A 15,383-nucleotide genomic window follows, 5' to 3' on the forward strand; every position below is an offset into this window, starting at 1 on the left:
ACCACTGGGGAGCAGCGGTGAGAGTGAGAGCAATTTCAAAAATCTACTTCAGGAACCAGATCCCCAAAGCCCAGGAGTTGGAGGCTGCAGGTACTTCAGAAGGCAGGGAGCCAGGTATGCCTTGAAATAAGAAGATTCATCCAGAAACCCTGTGTAGAGCAGTCAGAACCCCATTTTCCCTTCCCATCAAGCTCTACCACGTGGTACCCACTCTACATGCTGCTGCTGCTGCTAAGTCGCTTCAGTTGTGTCTGACTCTGCAACCCCATAGATGGCAGCCCACCAGGCTCCCCCGTCCCTGGGATTCCCCAGGCAAGAACACTGGAGTGGGTTGCCATTTCCTTCTTCAACGCGTGAAAGTGAAGTCGCTCAGTCACGTCTGACTCTTCATGACCCTATGGACTGCAGCCTACTAGGCACCTCCGTCCATGGGATTTTCCAGGCAAGAGTACTGGAGTGGGGTGCCATTGCCTTCTCCGACTCTACATGCTAGCAGGGCGCAAAGTAATCTCTGAAGAAATTGAACCAGGGAGGGTCAAAACCCAAGGACACCAGGTAGAGCTCAAGGTAGGGTGGGCGCCATATTGAAAACAAGGAAGTAAGTGAGAGCGGTGTCCTAGAGGGTGGGACCACTGACCTTTGCCCTTCTAGGCTACAAGGATGCAGATGGCATCTTCCACAAGAATGAGCCCGGGGCAGGCCTCTCTGGGAGAACTGACTAATATGAGAAAAAAATAACTATAGCTACTCATGCTTGGGGTCTCTCCATGAGACAGTTATAACTCTGAAAAGAGGCCCATCAGCCAACATGGCCCACCCTGCACCCAAAGCTTCCAACCAGCTTTTAAGTTCTTTGTTCTTCAACATGAATAGACAGACAAGAATTACTGGACCTTCTAGAAAAGCACTAAAACCAGAGAACAGAATAAAGGAACATGTAGGAGGCAGAGACTTCAAAAACACTAATTAATATCTTCAGAGAGATAAGAGACAGCACCACATCCAAGAACACGATGCCATATATAGAGCTCTTAGAAACTAAAACCTACTTCAAATAAAAGTCCAGTAAAGAGTTGGAAAACAGAATTGAAGGAATCTTTTAGGAAGACAAAATGCTGGAAAATAGAAAAACCAGAGAAATGAGAGGATCAGTGCAGGAAGTCCAACAGCAAATTCTTAGGATTTCCAGAAAATGAGAGAATTGAAAAAAAAAAAAAAAAGAGAGAGAGAGAAAAAAAAAAAAGATCAAAAAATAGAATTCAGTTTGATGGAATGCAGTCAAATGAGTTTCCAGGTTGAAATGGTACACTGAAAACCTAGCTCAAGTTAGAAATAAAAGGAGCTCACCAAGGCACATCATCACAAAACTTCAGAAAATCAGGCAAAAAGGAATCCTAAACACTTCTGGGAGATGGGAGGAGCAGGTGAGTCACAAAGAAAGAATCATAACTCACCAGGGCACTGAAATTGTCAAGAATTGAAAAGTAAAAGATAATGGAACAATCCCTTTAACACTTCAAGGGAAATGATTTCCAATTAAAAATTATACGCCCAAGGTATCGATTGAGGCGAGGCTGTGTGAGGATAGACTAGAGAAAATCTTACACGTGCTCATGCCCATGCTTAGCCGCTCAGTCCGACTCTTTGGAACCCCAGGGACTGTAGCCTGCCAGGATCCTCTGTCCATGGGATCCTCCAAACAAGAATGCTGGCGTGGGTTGCCATGTCCTCCTCCAGGGGATCTTCTCAACCCAGGGATCAGACGCACATCTCATTCATCTTCTACTTTGACATTTGTATGTGTCAAAAAATTTGCTTCCATGAACTATTTCTGAGCAAGCTGCTAGAGGATGCTGCTGCTACTGCTGCTGCTGCTGCTGCTAAGTTGCTTCAGTTGTGTCCGACTCTGTGCAACCCCATAGACGGCAGCCTATCAGGCTCCCCCATCCCTGAGATTCTCCAGGCCGGAAGACTGGAGTGGGTTACCATTTCCTTCTCCAATACGTGAAAGTGAAAAGTGAAAGTGAAAGTGAAGTCGCTCAGTCGTGTCCGACTCTTAGCGACCCCATGGACTGCAGCCAACCAGGCTCCTCCATCCATGGGATTTTCCAGGCAGGAGTACTGGAGTGAGGTGCCATTGCCTTCTCCCTGCTAGAGGATGCCCTCCATTAAAATCAGGGAGTAAGTCCTCTGTCTTAACCTTCTCGGGCAGCTGTAACAAGATGCCTAATACTGAGTGGATTAACAAACAGGCGTTTATTTTCTCACCGCTCTGGAGGCTAGAAGTTTAAGATAAATGTGCCAGCAAGCTGGGTTTCTGAGGAGAGCCCTCCTCCCAACTTGCAGCTGGCTACCTTCATACTGTGGCCTCACAAGTCCTTTTCTCCATGTGTGCACGTAAAGAAAGATTTCTCTATTTCTGTTCTTACTTACTTCTTGTCAGATTAGGACCTCACTCTTATGACCTCATTAACCTTAATTACCTCCTTAAATGATCTATCTCCAAATACAGTCAAGTTAGTGGGTATTGTTTCAACATGTGAATTGGGGGTATTAGTTGTTCAGTCATGTCCCCATGTAACCCCATGGACCGCAACCCACCAGGCTTCTTTGTCCCTGGAATTCTCCAGGCAAGAAAACTGGAGTGGGTTGCCATTGCTTTCTCCAGGGGATTTTCCCAACCCAAGAATCGAACCCAGGTCTCCTGCATTGCAGGCAGATTCTTTACCATCTGAGCCACCAGGGAATTGAGGGTAAGGGGGAGCACAGTTCAGTCCACAGCAACATGGAATCCTTGGAATTTAACACAGGGCTAAGGAAGTTTCCAGGATGACAGGGGGACCACAGATCTAGAGAAGAACCAGAGCAAGGGCAGAGGGTGGAAGTTTCCAGGAGTTAATAAGGAAGCTGACAAAGTATTCCACATGTTTGAATGTATCAAGAGAAAGTTCACACTTTCAGCTAAAAAAAAAAAAATTGGAATACACAGAAAGATACATTTTTAAAAAGTCAATAATAAGCTATTTGATAAGCAGTAATTGATATATGAAAGAAAATTAAACCACAATATACTGTATGGCTCAGCAGTAAACAATATTTCTGTGTCCTAACATTGTAAATATTAAGTACTAATTTTTTTTAATTGTGGCATAAATACATCAAATCTAAGTGCATAATACTTTTCACATATGAAAGTATTAATGAAATTACCAAAATAGCAAGGTTTGCTCTACATAAACCATCACTCTTTCAATCCGAGGCAGCACCTACCTTACTCCAAGCTCCCTATACCCTGCACTCTCCTCTCTTCCAGCCCTAGAAATACCGCATTTTTGTTGCTATTTGGTTGCTAAGTCATGTCCAACTCTTTGTGACCCCATGGACTGCGGCACACCAGGCTTCTCTGTCCTTCACTATTTCCCAGAGTTTGCTCAGATTCATGTCCATTAAGTCAATGAGGCCATTCAACCATCTCATCCTCTGTCAAGCGATTCTCCTTTTGCCCTCAATCTTTCCCAGCATCAGTGTCTTTTCCAATGAGTCAGCTCTTCGAATCGAGTAGCCAAAGTATTGGAGCTTTAGCACCAGTCCTTCTAATGAATATTCAGGGTTGATCTCCTTTAGGACTGACTGGTTTGATCTCCTTGCCATCTAAAGGATCCTCAAGGGTCTTCTCCGCAGTTCTAACTCATCAGTTCTTCAGCACTCAGCCTTCTTTATTGTGTAGTGCTCACATCCATACGTGCATAGTTACTGTCTTTTTACATGTCAGTTTCCCCATGACTGTCCTTCTGGAGAGCGCATATAGTGAAGGGGACAAAGAAAAACACAGCAAATGAGAGCACTGCAGCTTATTAGAAGTGATCAAAGCTATGAGAAAAAGAATGGCTAAAACAGGGTAAAGGAGGCTGGTGTGTTGGGGGGCAGTCAGTGCTTCTTCAGTGGCTTAGACAGTAGAGAATGTGCCTGTCAATGCAGAAGACTGGGATTCGATCCCTGGGTCAGGAAGATCCCCTGGAGAAGGGGATGGCTATCGACTCCCGTATTCTTGCCTGGAGGATCCCTTGGACAGAGGAGCCTGGCCAGCTACAGTCCATGAGGCTGCAGAGTCTGACACGACTGAGCAACTAACACTTCAGTTCTTTCTTCAAGGGAAGCTGGGAGAGCTGGAAGAGGGATCATTCTGAGTTATTAAATTGGAAATGGGCAGCCCCTGGAGGTTTTGGAGCAGAGGAAGGACCTGATGTGATTCATGATTCTAGAGCAGAGGCACCAATTACCGCAGTCCAGATGACAGAAGGTGGGGACTTGGTTGAAATGGGCAGAAAGGATTGGCTTCTGAATATATTTCGAAAGAATAAGTGAGTGAAACCAGCCCATGTGAGATTCTTTTTTGTCTTTTTTGTGGCTGCTCTGGTTCTTTGCAGTGCGTGGGCTTCTCTTGTCGCAGGACATGGGCTCTAGAGCAGACCACCTTTAGGCGCCTCCCAGCACATGGGATCCTAGTCCCCCAACCAGGGATAAGACCCGTCTCCCCTGAACTGGAAGGCAGATTCTTAACCACTGGACTACCGGGGAAGTCCCCACATGAGATTCTATTTGACACCAGGTTTTCTTAGGCAGCCTGGAGAGTGAGACCCTGGTTTGGGGAGAACTGTCTCCTGTGACACCCACTTTCCATCTTCTGAGAGCCTCACAGTGTGAAAGTCTCTCCAGTCCACTTGGTCTGTCCAGGACTGGACCCCCAGGGGAGGGAACCTGGAATCCAGGCCTCCCAACCTCTGCTCCCACCTCTCACCCACACCTCCTGAGGCTGCTGTTGGCCTCCCGGGCCCTTCCAGAACCCAGTCAGGGGAGGAGGATCAGAGGGCAGGACCTTGGGCCTGACATTTGAGTGACATCAGGCTTCCCAGGTGGCGCTAGTGGTAAAGACCCTGCCTGCCAGTGCAGGAGACATAAGAGATGCAGGTTCGATATTTGGGTCGGGAAGATCCCCTGGAGGAGGAAATGGCCACTCACTCCAGTATTCTTGTCTGGGGAATCCCATGGACAGAGGAGCCTGACGGGCTACAGTCCATGGGGTCACAAAGAGTTGGATACAACTGAAGCGACTTAGCACGTGCACAGAGAGGTTCTGTGGAACAAACGAGAAAAGAGAGAGGAAGTGCCATTTACAGAGAGACCCAGCTCTGTGATGAGCTGGGCGCCTGACACTGAACACCTTGCCTCCACTATCTCCACGAACTTGAGCAACCACTTCATGTTCCAGATCAAAAACCCAGGCTAATGCAGATGAAACAACCTGCCTAAAGTCACTCCCTAGCAGAAAGTGCTAGGGCGGGACTCCAGCTTTGTGCTGATTCCAAGTTTCCTGTGCTCTCCACGGGAGCTGCGGGTAGGTCTGCTTTTGGATGAAGCCCTCCAGGGTTCAACCACCACCTGCCGAATTGAAGGCCAGGACTCTAACCCCAAAACACGACCTCAGCCTTTGTGATTGAGAGAAATCCAAATGGTGGACAGGAACTTCCGTTGATTCCTCCAAGTGACCTGTCACTCAGATCTGCTGATGCCTTAAGGATGTTATCTTCCTGAGGCTTCAATTCTGGGGCTCTGAGGAGCAAAGGAAGCTATCAGAGCCCCTTCAGAGGGAGGGCTGCTCATCCTGCCAGCTCTAGCTTCCCTGCATACCCCCTTTGCTGTCAGATACCCCGATGTTTCACAGCCCCCGCCCCCTGCAGCAGCATGCAGGCAAGTGCACATTTATACAAACTCCGCCTACAGTTTCTGCAAAGGCAGTCATATGGGCAGCAGCTGGGACTCCCAAGTTCCTTTCTATCGGATCTGAAAAGGAGCAAGAATCACCTATGTCCTGCTTTCCCCAGTGGCCTTGGGGTAATGGAGGGGGAACAGCAAATCCAAGTTGAAGTTTGCTTTTCAAGATAAAACACGGAAGCTTTAGAGCCGGATGGGCCAGAAGTTGAGCCACAGGCCTTCCACTTCCATCTGTGGGACAGGTGGCAATTTGTTTAAGTATTAGGAACTTCAGTTCTCTAGTCTGTGAAAAGGGGAGACATGGGATCTGTTGCAAAGATCTGAAGTGTGTGAAATCATCAGCACAGGGCCTGGCACATGGATGCATGCCGCTAGGGCTGGGTATCAAAATCTCAGTGAGGAGGGCAGGAGTCTGTCTTCTAAGTTATTGCCACTTGAGACCAGAACTTGGTACATGTTGGCAGTGGGAAAATACATTTTAATAACATTTTGTATTTTATTTTATGTTATTTTATTTCATCTTACTTTTTATTTTATCCTCCCTCTTGTTCTTGCTGTTGTTCAGTTGCTAAGTCATGTCTGACTCTTGTGATCCCATGGACTTTAGCCCACCAGGCTCCTCTGTCCAAGGGATTTCCCAGGCAAGAATACTGTAATGGGTTGCCATTTCTTCCTCTAAGGGATATTCCCAACCCAGAGATTGATCTCATGTCTCCTGCGTTGGCAGGCAGGTTATTTACCACTGAGCCACCAGAGAAGCCCTATCTTTCCCGATAACCTAAGAACTAGGCATCATTATGTTTATTCAATGGCACAGAGGAGTTTAAGGTCGCACTACAAGGAGATGGCAGGGGTGGAGATTCAAGCCCAAAGCACAGTGCTTCCTCCCTGTAAGATCTGCCTGTTTGCTGAGTGAAGACTCTATGCAGGGCCTGTGATAAGCATAATGATGAAGAGACAGAGAAGGCAAGGGGAGGGTAGCCAAACTCCTTAAGCAGTTAACACGTGCTAAGCCTTTCACCATACGTCTTGTAGTCAGTGCTGCTGGCCACCTGCTTCAGCAGTTACCCCAGGAAGGAGCAGGACTTGGGCCACAGTGCCCTAAACTCCTCTGCTCTTCAGCTGCATGACCTGGGTGATCTGTTTCACCCTTTTGGATATCAGTTTTCTGACTTGGAATATGGGCTAACAATTGTACCAACCTCCCGAGTTTGGGAAGAATATGTGAGATGATGCACAGAAAGTACTAGAAGAATGCCTGACATGTAGTCATTGTTCAATACATCTAAGCTAACATTGTCTCTGCTTGACAGTTCACTCTCCCAAGGTTACCCAGCTCATCGGTGGTAACTTTTGTTTATTTATTATATGTATTATTATTATAGTTATATTAATTATAATATTATCTTAATAACTTTTGTTATTGTTTAAAAAATATAAATAATAAGCCTCAGCAACCATTACTGAGCACATTATAGACCAGGAACTGTAATAGGCCGGGATGTGAGAGGTGAAGAGAAACAATTTTCCAAAGGCAGTCACGTGCCTCTTCAACTACTATGGACTGAAGTGTGCCCCCAAAATGCATATGTTGAAGCCATGAGCCGCACTGCGTCTATATTTGGAAGTGAGGTTTAAGGGGTCATAAGCGCAGGGCTCTAATCCAACAGTACTGGCGGCCTTACAAGAAAGAGACCTTTCTTTCCTCCTTCTCCCCACGTCTCTCTCCCCCATCCCCAGCTCTCCCACTTGGGCACAAGAGGTCATGTGGACACCGAGGGAGAAAGCAGCCATCTAAGACCAGGATGAGGGCTCTTACCAGAAACCAAACTTGTTGGCATCTTGACTGTGAACTTCTAGCCTCCAGAACCATGAGAAAACACAATTCTACTCTTTAAAATGACCAGAATGTGATATTTCATTATGGCAGCCTGAACTGAGACACACCAAAAAATCAGGTGTTTTGTTGGGGATACTAGATGAACAATAAGAATTTATACCCCTCAAAACCATGCAATGCCGAGAAGCAAGCAAAAAGATGAGCGCTTGTGCGGAAATATGGCCAAGACAAGATGTTAAATAAAAAGGCAAGTCATAGAACAACTCATAAAGGGTGGTCACTATGAAAAACCAACAAAATACACACAAACTCAGACAAATATAAAGCGGTGCTATGTATTTCTGTGGGAAGTTAATATTTAAGTATGTAATATACAGAAAAAGTATGTAATATACAGAAGAAGGTCAAGAAAACTAGACTCATCAGACTCGTTTCCTTGACTACTTCCAAGGAGACTAGCATGGGGAGGGTCAAGAAGGACTCTAGTTTTATCTGCAACTTTTAACTTTTTACCCTGAAAATGCAGTCATGCATTGTGTTCCTTGCAGACTAAAGAAAGTAATAAAATTTGTAAAAAGAACAAGAAAGAAGAAAGAATGCCTGCTCTGAGGTGATCTATGCCTCCATCACACACATAAAAGCTGCTAGCCTAATCGTCTAATGCCTTTTCATCCCACACCCCATTACAGCTCTTAAATGGAAGACTTTTTGAAAAAGGAAAGATGGCAAAGAGGATGAGAAGGTGGTGAAATCCATTTGATTGTTTGCAGAGAGGAGAGAAGGGTGCAGCGAACAAGAGGAGAGATAAAGAAGAGAGGAAATTGGATCAAAGGCTATAACGCAAGAAGCATTAATATCTGACGCACGTGCTCTCCTTGACTTTTCACAGCAGTCCTGCTGAGCGTTAACCCGTCCTGCAGAAACCCAGCCCCCACCCCAGCTCCCTGGCACTGCCCTCTTTCTGAAAAGCAGATCCTACAGTAACTCATCCCTACCAACAAGATGCAGACTATGCTCCCTAGCTGGTGCTCCACCATCGGAGTCACCTGGCACTCCCTTCCCTGAGGTTGCTACCCACAGGAGGCAGTGGTAGCCCTCGGCCTCCACACCTTATGTTCCTCAGTGTTTTCTGTGTCTCTAGAAGGCCAACCTTCTGCTGTGCGCATGCGTGCAAAGTTGCTTCAGTCATGTCCTACTAGAGCCCGTCACGTTCCTCTGTCCATGGGATTCTCCAGGCAAGAATACTAGAGTGGGTTGCCATGCCCTCCTCCGGGGGATCTTCCCAACCTAAGGATCAAACCCATGTCTCTTGGCATGACCCAACACCAAAGCCAGGCTGACACCCTTGGGCAGGGCCAAGCTCAGTGACCCAAATAAGCCATCTCCTGTGGGGTCTGTGACAGAACTTCTTGGAAGTACATGGGTCACAGTACAAAGACTGGGGTACCAAAAAAGATCATCTCTTCAAAGGGTATTAAAGCAAAAGTTTTCCTTTTAAAATGAATTTGGAAAACCCAGACCCCATGGCTCATAGCCTCCTTCACACCCGAAGTGGATAGGAATTTTCTGTTTAATGACAGAGAGGAATGGTGAGTACAAGATGGAGCAAAGGGATATTTTTAGGGATGTTGCTGTTTGTTTCGTATTAGTTTCTTAAGCTGAAAATAATGGTTGCCTGTGGGCTTCCCTAGGGGCACAGACAGTAAAGAATCTGCCTGCAATGCAGGAGACCTGGGTTTGATACCTGGGTTGGGAAGATCCCCTGGAGGAGAAAATGACACCCACTCTAGTATTCTTGCTTGGAGAAACCCATGAACAGAGGAGCCTGATGGGCTACAGTCCACGGGGTCACAAAGAGTTGGACACAACTGAAGCAGTTTAGCACACATGTGGTAGAAGAAAGGGTATTCACTAGAATCAAATCTCCTTTCCACTCCAGAGGTAACTGCTATTACCATGTCTTGTGTCTTCTCAGACACACACACACGCACATGCACACATGCACACATCTGCTTTTTCATGCAAATGAAAGTAGCTTTTCTTAGTAGACAAATACCTCTTGGATTTTATTTTTTGATTGACAATAGGTAAAGAAAATATGGATGAGGAGGTTTCCCACCCCTAAGTCACCTCAAGAACTAGACAGACCTCAGTCTAAGATGTATTATCTGATATTGCTGGAAATGCAATATGAAGGTAGTTTGTGAAGGGGTGGCTATCAGCCTACAGAGGCACCCCCAGCAAAGTGGGACAAGCATGTGGCAGGAGGACCCTTGGTGAACAGTTATGAACACAAGGCCTGACAGGTATTAGTTCTGTCACAAGCTAGTCATAAAATTCTGGAAGGAGGAGTGATTGCCTCTGAATAGAAACACCCAGAAGATGGCTGTGACCTGTGACCCCCCCAAGCTGCAGGTCCTTTTCCTCCAATTCCCACAAGTGTGGAATCGCCCTTTCACGGCACGTGGCCTGAGCTGGCGTGGAAGGTGCCCTGAAATGTTTCGGATTTGAAAAAGTATCACATTTCACTGTAGTACCATCTAGGGCAGTGTCCCCTAACCAAATGCACTACTGTTTCCATAGAAAATAGTTTCAGTAATTTTTGGTTACTAAAGCTTTTTGAATTCACAAATACATAAAAGGGATTGTGGACCTTAATAAAAGACCTGATTCAAAGAGAAAAATATTAAGTCTAAAAAAAAAAAAAAGGAGTGGGAGTCAAGAAGCAATTTGCCAGAAATGAAATTAATATATACACTGCTAAATCCAAACAAACATTGTATAGAATTTTAAAAAGTCATGGTGTGTGGGGAATTTTAAACACAAAAATGAACTAAAATACTTCACAAATGTTAGAGGATAATTGGGAAATAGGAGATGAAAGTTAAAACACTCTAAAATCATTGTATTAAACAGAAACTGACTCATAAACACTGAGAACAAACTTATGGTTACCAAAGGGGAAGGAGGGAAGGGATAAATTAGGAGTTTGGATTAGCAGGTACAAACCACTATCCATAAAATATATAAACAAGAAGGTTCTACTACACAGTACAGGAAACTAGATTCAATATCTTATTATAAACCATAGTGGAAAAAATCTGAATTATTTATATTTATATATATATAACTAAATATATATATTGAGTTATGTACAGATTCAGTTACAAATAAAACTGAGTCACTTTGCTATACACCAGAAACTAACATAACGCTGTAACTCAACTATACTTCTGTAAAATAAATTAAATCATTGTATTGTCCCGGAAGATGATAGAAGTATTTTTTAAAATAGAAGTTAAGCAACTTCTTTCAAGCTGAAAAATGTAAAGTCGAACACTAAAACTATAAAAGAATAACTTCCAAACAATCGAAAGGGGGAAAGAAACTAATGAAGACTTGATTTAATGTTATAAAACAGGAAAAGAGAAAAGCAGTGAGAAATCATAGTGAATAGCAAACACAGAGCCAAAAGGCAGAAGTCAGCCCAAATACATGCAGCAGGTGTAAATGGATCAAACTCATCTATTAAAAGAGTGAGATCTTTTCCTGGTGAATTTTTCACGAGTGAATTCTATGACGTTTAAGAGATCAGGCCAAAATAGAATGCCACAGAAATACAGAAAGTAAAGATACAGAGAAAGACAGATAAGGCAAATAAATACCAATAGAAAGAAACCTGTGTCAGAACAGATAAAACAGTCTCAAAGATGTTATTTAATGGTGCCTCAGTTAATACAAAAAGCAAAAAGCCCAATCAGCTGTATGAAAAATCTAAACTTATAAAATAGACGAACGCCGATATATTAGTCCCAGACTTCACATTACAAGGGAAATTGTCTGCTAATGTATCTATATTGGCCTCTAGACTCTAGGCTCCTGGGAGGAAACAAGCTGTGTCTTATTAGTAGTCACTCAATTTCCAGCACTTAGTCTGGGTCTGACTTAGAGGATTCTTAATAAATGTTTATCGAATAAACCAGTGGTTCTTGAGCCTGGCTGCACATCAGAATCTTCTGGGAGTTTTTAAAAATACTGAGACCTGGGCCCCACCCCAGACCAATTAAAAGGAAACCTCTAGGGGTGGAGCCTCAATATGGTATATTTTTTAAAAGCTCCCCAGGTGATTCTGATGTTTGGCCAGAGCTGAGGACTGCTGGAATAAATAAACGACGGAATGACCAAATGAATGAGTGTCTCTTTGATTTACAAAAGAATTCGTTGCAGGATTTCTTTTTAAAGCACATTCCCAGGGTGCATTTTCAATGTAATTCGATTTTAAGAAATTTGATTTACACCCAATATTGCCAGGACAGTCTATTTTGTAAAGCAAGGAACATCTGTATTATCTATCAAAAAAAATTTTTTTTTATGGATTTGGGAATATTCTGTTTCTCCATTTAGGAGCTGGAGGCTTGAGCAAAAAAAAAAAAAAAAAACCTGTATCATTTCCTGTACTCTGAAAACTGCTTTCTCCCACTCTGGCATTTAGAGACTATTTCCCAGCAATATTAAGCATGCAATTACTTAACGAGACACTGAAAGCAGTTTTGAGAAGTATGAAAACATCATTGTCTGGGCTTGCTGCTCCTGACGTTACGCGAGTGACAGATGAGGAACCAGACAGACTCCAGCCAAGGCGTGCTCGGGTGCGCCCGTGTGCTGGGCGCTTTGTCCAGGGCTGGGGCAGAGCAGGAGAGGGGATCAGGTGGGCAGCAGAAAGGAGGGCCAGCAGGTGGGCCTCCAGGTGTCAGGTGAAGGGGACAGAAAATGGTGTTTCCCAAAAGTTGCATCCATCCAATGCTTGGCAACAAACAGACAGATCAAGACTTTCTGATGAATCTCAAAGAGGCTGGAATAAGGAAATATCTCACCGCAGGGCTCTGTCTTAAGAGACGGGGAGCATGTGAAGCTATGGGGAGCATTCCTTGGCAGAGGGAACTGTGTGAGGAGGCCAGAGAACTGCAGCAGACAGAGAGTGACCCTGGGGGAATGTTTCCTGGGGCTTCTCTTGCAGAACCTGAGACCCCCTTCTCACCCAGGGCCCACGCTGCCCACACTGGGCATGCATTGCTCCTTCCCGTCACCTCCCAACCTGCTTTCATAATTTGCTGTCTTCCTTTCCTAGGTACCAGAACAATGCAGCACAGGCTGGAGGGCTTAACCAAAATCCCTTCTCTCACAGAGAGCCTCTTCCTGGCCTTTGAAGTGACCAGATATCTTTGGTGTCCCTTGGCTTGCAACACAGATCACTCCAGTCTTCCCTCCTCCCACGGCCTTCTCCCCCTGTGTCTCCACACCAGCTTCCTTCTGGGCCTGGCTATCCCAGCATCCAAATTCCCCCTTTTTGTAAGGACGCAGTCATCCTGGATACTGTGTCTTCTAGAACAATTGAAGTGCTCTGTTTTTGTCATGACTCAACACTCTGAACAGAGCTGAAGTCGATGGTGGGGAAGAAACGAAATGATGTTAGTGTGTAAGCATTGGATCAGACTACCTGGATTCAAATCCGAAGTCTTCCACTTGCTTGTGCAAATTGATCAGTCCATCCATGATGATGATAATGACAAAGGTGACAGCGTTTATAAGGTTTGGGGACCAAGCAAATGAGGTGTATTCTTGTTCAGCACATGTTTGACACACCCCCTATTCAGTAAGGAGAAGGAAATGGCAACCCACTCCAGTGTTCTTGGCAGGATAATCCCATGGACAGAGGAGCCTGGCAGGCTATAGTCCATGGGGTCTCAAAGAGTCAGACCCAACTGAACTACTGAGCACATCTACTGGATTAAGGCCCACCCTAATGATTTCATCTTAACTTGGTTATCTCTATAAAGACCCTCTCTCCATTACAATGAAGATGGATGTTTTCCAATGGGCATGAATTTGAGCAAGCTCTGAGAGTTGGTGATGGACAAGGAAGCCTGGCATGCTGCAGTCCATGGGGTCGCAAAGAGTCGGACACAACTGAATAACTTTCACTTATATGTGGAATCTAAAAAAAAACCCAAACTTACAAAGAACAGATTATGGTTACCAGAGGCAGGAGAGGGAAGGGGGTGGCGGAATTGGGCAAAGTAGGTCAAAATGTACAGACTTCCAGTTATAAGTGGGTTCTGAGGATGGTACGTACAGCCTGGTGACTACAGTTCAGTTCAGTTCAGTCTCTTAGTCATGTCTGATTCTTTGAGACTTCATGAACTGCCAGACTTCCCTGTCTATCACCAAGTCCCAGAGTTTGCTCAAACCCATGTCCGTTGAGTCAGTGATGCTATCCAACTATCTCATCCTCTGGCATCCCTTTCTCCTCCTGCCTTCAATCTTTCCCAGCATCAGGGTCTTTTCCAATGAGTCGGTTCTTTATATCAGGTGGCCAAAGTATTGGCGCCTCAGCTTCAGCATCCTTCCAATGAATATTCAGGACTGATTTCCTTTAGAGTTGACTGGTTTGATCTCCTTGCAGTCCAAGGGACTCTCAAGAGTCTTTTCCAACACCACAGTTACAGTTAACAATACTATATTGTACATTTGAAAGTTGCTGAGAAAGTTGATCTTAGAAGTTCACATTACAGGGAAAAATTTTTTTGATAATGTGTGGTGATGCATGGTAACTAACCTTAGTTTGGTGATCATCTTCCGATATACACATGTTGAAAGGAAATCAGTCCTGAATATTCATTGGAAGGACTCATAGAGAAGGGGATGACAGAGGATGAGATGGTTGGATGGCATCACTGATTCAAAGGACCTAAGTTTGAGCAAGCTGCAGGAGTTGGTGATAGATAGGGAAGCATGGCGTGCTGCAGCCCATGGGGTTGCAGAGTCAGACACGACTAAGTGACTGAACTGAACACTTAAAACTAACACAATGTTATGTGTCAATTGCACATCAATTTTTTAACATCCTAATTTTTGAAAAAATTTTATTTCCTTTTTTTTTTGGCTGTGCTGGGTCTTAGTTGAGGCATCCAGGATCTTTTAGTTGTGACATGTGGGATCTAGTTCCCTGACCAGGGATCGAACCTGGGCCCCCTGCATTGGCAGTGCAGAGTCTTAGCAACTAGTCCACCAGGGAAGTCCCCTGGTTTTGACAGTGCAGAGTTTTAGCCACTGGACCACCAGGGAAGTCCCATATCAATTTTTTTAAAGGCCCCTCTATCTCCACATAAGGTCACATTTTGACCTTAAGTTCAGACTTCAATACAACTTTCACGGTGAACACAATTCAAACCGTAATAGTCGTAAAAGTTGAAAGATGGCCCCTTTTTATTCTCACTTCTTTTTCCCTACTTCTGTTTCTTTCCTGCCTCTGAGCAATTAGAATTTCTTCTTCCGAGCAATTAGAATTTCTTCTTCCTTCAGCCTAAAGTCTGACCCTTTCGCATCATTGCCCTTCCCCTATCCGCTCTCACTGCCCGTGTGATCCCTTCCCCACACCCTGGACAATGGGTGCACCAGTGCCTTCTGCAGGCTGGGTCTCACATGGAGCTCTTGCCCTCTGCCCCCTCCTTGTCCCTACTGCTCAGTGATCCAAGCACACCTGTCAGCCCCTTTCCCCCTTCCGCTGGGACGGAGGATGGCTTCCTGTGGGCCTCGGAGTCTATTCACTCAGGCCGCCTCAGGCCATCTGCTCCAGGCATGGGGCTCTCACACAGCATGTTGCTGCCCCCGCTGTGGGGACAATTCCACTGGGCCCCCAAATCCCCCATTTCCCCTGCTGTCAGCAGCAGCATCTTAGCGGTAACCCCAGAACATCCCCGCAACCCCGCGT

General features: G+C 45.1%; 1 non-coding gene across 1 annotated transcript; it reads right to left on the minus strand.

Annotated features, from left to right (window-relative positions):
* Positions 1-14,614: 14,614 nt before the first annotated feature.
* Positions 14,615-14,687, minus strand: TRNAG-GCC (transfer RNA glycine (anticodon GCC)). Its single transcript has one exon. It is a non-coding gene; the product is annotated as a tRNA-Gly (tRNA).
* Between the last annotated feature and the right edge of the window lie 696 nt (positions 14,688-15,383).

The sequence above is a fragment of the Ovis canadensis genome, chromosome 18 (genome assembly GCF_042477335.2).
Source record: "Ovis canadensis isolate MfBH-ARS-UI-01 breed Bighorn chromosome 18, ARS-UI_OviCan_v2, whole genome shotgun sequence".
Lineage (NCBI taxonomy): Eukaryota > Metazoa > Chordata > Mammalia > Artiodactyla > Bovidae > Ovis > Ovis canadensis.